Consider the following 6171-nt stretch of genomic DNA (forward strand, 5'->3'; position numbering starts at 1 on the left):
TACAAGCCCACTCTGAGCATAAGTTTAGCAGCATAGCAGAAGGTATACCTACTCCTGGCTCTGCCCCCAAAATGAGAAAATCTGTCTTTAATTAGACAGGTACAGTCTAAGTGGTTCATAAATAAACCTCTGGCATCATGTTGGGATTAACCCCCTGTTCCTGCCCTCACTCCTCCTACCTCCACCAAATCAGGCTGGTACTTTTCCAGCAAATGATTGCCATCATACGATACTTCATTAACCCAATGTTCTTAACCTGAGGAAGCAGTAAGACAGAAATTAGCATGAAGAGTCTTGTTTCTTTAGGGAGCATGATACCTAATCAGTTTTCAGGACACAACAAGAGTGTGTTCTTACTGGGGTTTCTTACCAGGACTCAAAGAAGTCAACAAAATTCTATCATTGTTGCTGCCCCCCCACCCCACCATCCCCCTTGCCGCCCTGCATAACCAAATATTCTATTTAATTTAAGGAAATTAATGTCTACAGATGCTAGAATTAACAGTGGCCAGAATGAAGGGGAAAATCTCTTGTTAGCTCCTATTGTGTCAATCACTGTTTTTAATTTAGCAGCAATAAAACTCAGCCCCAGTTGGAGAACCGTGACCCTCACCATCTGGTATGGTAATTCACAAAACCTCTAGCTGAGACACTCCCAGCATCCAGGGGTTGAAATAGGATCATGCTGGGATCAGATCCCTTGGCCCAAGCTCCAGAGACCCAGGGCCAAAAGCAAAGGAAAACACCGAACAGCAGAATGATGCCATCCCCTGGGTAGCAAGTAGTTTATCATGCACTTTCCCAGACATCTGGCAGAACATCTGTGGGGTGGAGGTCAGCGGAATCATGGACCATCAAGTCTGTTATTTTCCATTTACAAAACAGAAAAGAAAAATGGAAATGACCATGCAGTATGCTTCTGTGATCTGGATACTTTTACCACAAGTATTATTTGGCATTTTATGGCTGCCAAAGAAAGATAATCTGCCACCCGTTCAGTCCCACAGTGGAAAGCATTCTCTTGGTGAATAAAATAAATGGAAAGAATTCATCCTTATATATCACATGTTAGGTGGAAGTCAATGATGAATTAACATAGCTAAAACTCACCTTAGAAGGCTTCCCCCTCATTAGCTACCACTTAGCTATCTATCTATCTATCTATCTATCTATCTATCTATCTATCATCTATCTATCTATCTATTACAACAAATATATATGTTTTGATAAACTTCTCAGTGCCTAGGTTTTATTTATTTATTTACTTAGAGATGGAGTCTTGCTCTGTCACCCAGGCTGGAGTGCAGTGGCACCATCTCGGCTCACTGCAACCTCCACCTCCCGAGTTCAAGTGATTCTCCTGCCTCAGCCTCCTCTGTAGCTGAGATTACAGGCACACACCACCACGCCCTGCTAATTTTTGTATTTTTAGTAGAGATGGGGTTTCTCCATGTTGGCCAGGCTGGTCTCTAACTCCTGACCTCAAGTGATCCACCTGGCTTGGCCTCCCAAAGTGCTGAGATTATAGGCGTGAGCCACCATGCATGGTTGTGCCTAGATGTTAAATGTTTATTTAAAGATCTTTGTACTTTCTCTACATGCTAAATTTTAGTCAATTCCACCTTAGGATAAAGCTGTAAATTTCAGTAGTATATCAGACCAAACAAGGAAACAACTCAGTTTAAAGAACAGTTCCAGTCTTGTACTTTCAAATAATATTTTTTAAAGGGGAAATATTTTGTGCTTCTAGATGTTTTATTATTTGTTCTTATAAAAATCATAGTTTCATTTTCTTATAAGTTTTATCATACAAAAACAATAACAGCAACAATAGACTAGCTTCCTGTATAACTAAAATAGCATGGATTTCATATTCTTCCTTTGGGCATTTCATATTGGCGTAAAAATAGAATATATCTAACAATCTAAGGTAAGTTAAAATTGCTATATTTTCCACTGATATAATTTCTTTTTGCTTGGAACCCATGTTGGTACCTGCCTTTTAAGATAATAGCCTTATTATTATTATCTTAAAGATCTCTGAGTGGTAGAGAAAACTAAGTAAGACACTTCTTTGAATAAACTAAGTATAGCAACATCCAAACTCAACTTTTAACTCTTATTGTTGTAGTTAACAAGTCTCAACAAAACCTTTGGCTCTCTTGTTCCCCCATGCTATATCTACGGCAAGCAAGACCTTTAACCTACCAGACTTTACACACCTGTTGGTCTTTTGTTGGTCTTTGAGTCTGACCTTTGAAGCGAGCTTGACCTGCAGCTGTGCTGCCTGGCAGCTTTAATCCTCTGCAGCCTGACTTCATTCTTGTGCTTTACATCAGATGTTGTCTAACTGGGTTCAACGATTAGAGAAAGTGCATTTTTTATGTCTTCATTTGATCCGAACATTTTTGTGTGAATGTGGCCCCTCTTGAGGGATCTGAACAATTTAAAAGAGCCCAGTAAGATACGAATGGGAAATAGAAGTGCATTCCTGTTTCCAGAAAAACCGGTGCTTTATCACCTTTTATTCTCACCTCATAATTACAAAGAAAGGCTGAATAAACCAGTAATAGTTCAACAAGTCAGTAATGCAGACACCATGGCCTACTTCCCTTTGATTATCTGTAAGAAAACATCATGTTAACAACAATGAAAATGGGCATCTAAGATGAATTTGGGAAGGTGAGCCCCTTATTTTCATATCTTTTAAGACAACTTGTCAGTGAGAGTAATTGCCACAGGCTTTGGGGTCATTGCTGATCCTGACAAAATTTAAACAGCTGCTGCAAGCACTTGTTCTTTATCCCAGGCCCTCACAATTGCTCACAATGTGCTCACAATTCAGAATCAAAAAACTTTATTAAAGCAATTTGATTGCTTTTAAATGACGTTTTATTCATGCATGCAAATAATTTTATATGTTTCATGTCATGTATGCCTTTCTTTCCACATAGGCAAGTCTAACGACCAAAAAGAAAATATAGGAATTGAATTGTGGCAATGTGTACTAACCTTGGAGTGTTGATGACCACCACCAACTCTTACCCATTCTGATCTCAAGTCAGAGTATTAATGCAGATAGTTAAACAGGTTTCAAGAAAGATCACATATAATTGAGTCCTAGAACTTCTTGCTAGCTGCATGAGGCAGTGTTGGAAGTAGAGAGTATATTTCTTGGAGAAAAATTTCTATGTCCCTGCCACTATCCCTCAATGCAGGAGGTGAGACAGAGCACAAAGGGAAGAAGATATGGAGACAGCCGTGGACAACACTAGGTTCTTCTCTGAAACTTGTCAAGGAAAAAACAGGGAAATGAGCTTTCATCCAAGATGCTTCCAGGCACTGCTCTGATTTCAATGGGGAAGTGGCCCAAGTGACGCTTAGTGTAAGTTAACTGACCTTAGATTCTCTCTGGGAAATGCTTTCTTGTCCCTGCTACACCTTTGCCAAGGCAATGGGTGAAAGGGATTCCACGGCACTGTGGAAATCAAACACCACAAAGAGAAAGAATGGCTGCTTCTTTGCTGTGCTTTGTGTTATGGTTTGAATGATGGTCCCCAAAGATATGTTGAAGTCCTAACTCCCAGATCCATGAGTGTGACCTTATTTGGAAAGTCTTTGCAGATGTAATCAGGTTAAGATGAATTCATGTATTAGTCCATTCTCATGCTACTAACAAAGCATACCTGAGACTGGGTAATTTATAAAGGAAAGAGTTTTAATTGACTCAGTTCTGCATGGCTGGGGAAGCCTCAGGAAACTTACAATCACTGCAGAAGGGGAAACAAACATGTCCCTCTTCACATGACAGCAGCAAGGAGAAGTGCAGAGCGAAGTGGGGGAAAGCCCCAAATAAAACCATTAGATCTCATGAGAACTCACACACTATCATGAATACAGCATGGAGGTAACTGCCCCCGTGATCCAATCACCTCCCACTGGGCCTCTCCCACAACACATGGGGATTATGGGAACTATAGCTCAACATGAGATTTGGGTGGGGACACAGCCAAACCATATCAATTCACAACAGATTAGAATATGAGATTGAATTCAATGACAGATGTTCTTAAAAGAAGAGAAAGCAGACACAGTCATGCACAAGGAAGAAGACCATGTGAAGACAGATGCAGAGATTGGGGTGATGCAGCTACATACCTACCAACGAATGCCATGGACTGCCAGCAACCCCCAGAAGGTGGGTGAGAAGGAAGCGGATTCTCCCTCACAATCTCTAGTAGGAACCAACCTTGCCAACAGCTTCATTTCAGACTTCTTGCCCCCAGGACTGTGAGAGACTGTTTCTGTTGTTTTAAGCCACCCAGTTTGTGGTGCTTTGCTATTGCATCCCCAGCAAATGGATACACCCTGCCATGCAGCAAGGCAGTAACCATGCTCTGCTTCCTCCCTGTCATTCCCAGAATAGAGGCTGGGAGACAGTGGACAATGGTGGATCCCTGTGATGCTTACTGATTGAAGAGTGGAGTTTGGCCTCTAAAGTCTCTCTGATGGGCACAAACCACCACCACAATAGTAGACCCAACATTCATTGAGTGTGTGCTACATGCCTGGCTCTGGTGTCACATGTGACTGAAGATAACAACCCTGTGGGGTTGCCCAAATCTCACAGAAGAGGAAGCCCAGGCTCAGATTCAGTCACTTGCCCAGGTCACAGAGCTCAAAGATGGATAAGCTCAGATAGGGATTCGAACTCCACACCTCCACAAAAGACTACTGTCTTCTTCTTCTTTTGTTTTTGTTTGTTTGTTTGTTTGTTTGTTTGTTTGTTTGTTTTGAGACAGGGTCTGGCTCTCTCGCCCAGGCTGGAGTGCAGTGGTACAATCTTGGTTCACTGCAACCTCTGCCTCCTGGGCTTAAGCCATCCTCCCACATTAGCCTCCTGAGTTGCTGGGATTTCAGGCATGCACCACCATGTCTGGCTAATTGTTTTGTATTTTTTTGTAGAGATGGGGTTTCACTTTTTTGCCCAGGCTGGTCTCGAACTCCTGATGCACCCACCTCGGCCTCCCAAGATCCTGGGATTACAGGCATGAGCCACTGTGCCAGGACCAAGACTACTGTCTTCTTAGCAATTGTATTAAAATATTTGATGCCTTATCACATAGTGGCACAGGAGGTGTTTTCTGAAGAGGGTGGCAACCTTTTCCTTAAGTGTATGGAATTTAACCCGATGATCCTTAAAAATGTTTGCCTCAATTCCATTTTTCAGGGAATTGCAGAGAAAGTGGAAAGGTAGTAAACTAGTAGTTGAATTGGGGAAAGCAATAAAGAGGACTCAGAGAGTGGTGGTGATATTTTTACATTTCTTTATTTGGGTGACATTTTAAATCATACTCATGATATTTTCTGTGAAATGTGAATGATTTAGCTGTAGCACTTAAAACTAATGAACCAAGAGGCTATTTGGTCAGTGAATAAGTGGGGAACAAATAAGTCTAAATCCACATTGAATGTTTTAGAGGCTCAGCCTTTGCTGCAAATGATCTTGTTTCTCTCCCCAAGCCCCTAGTCTGTCTTGTAAGAACAATCAACTTCACCCACCCCAAAAGTTATGCTTTTGACTTGCAAGACTGCCAAATGAAGCCTAGATAAAAGCCATATGTAGAGATATGAAGATTGTAAATATTTGGGCTTAAAGGGCATCTATTCCTGCACAGTGTGAACCAGTCCATTCACAATATGCCAGCCTCAAACATATATTTTGAAATCAAAGGTAATAAACAACCTCTGAGTGTCCATGCATATGCATGTGGCACCCCTTGCATATTTAATTAACCGTGCACGTATGCCTTGCGCAGAAGCCATAGATGTGCCTTCGCTTGTATCTGAACTGTCCCTAATCCAAACAAAGCTGTGAGATAGGTTGAAGCTCAGGACTGTGGGGAAGACTTGAGCTCCTCTGAGGAGTCTGTCTTTGGCTTCACCACACCCCAAGCTGAACATATTTTCTGGAAGGCATTATGTGGTTTGTTAGCAGCGTCATTCTGAGTATCATCTAGAATATTCACGTCAGAGTCTGTGGACTGTCTCCCAACCCCCCCAGTTCACTTCCTCTTCGTCCTGGGTATAATACTGGACTACATTTCCCAGTCTCCTTTGCAATTAGGTATGGCCATGCAACTGAGTTCTAACCCACAGAGTGTGAGTGGA

Source organism: Symphalangus syndactylus, chromosome 23 (genome assembly GCF_028878055.3).
Source record: "Symphalangus syndactylus isolate Jambi chromosome 23, NHGRI_mSymSyn1-v2.1_pri, whole genome shotgun sequence".
NCBI classification, from domain to species: Eukaryota; Metazoa; Chordata; class Mammalia; order Primates; family Hylobatidae; genus Symphalangus; species Symphalangus syndactylus.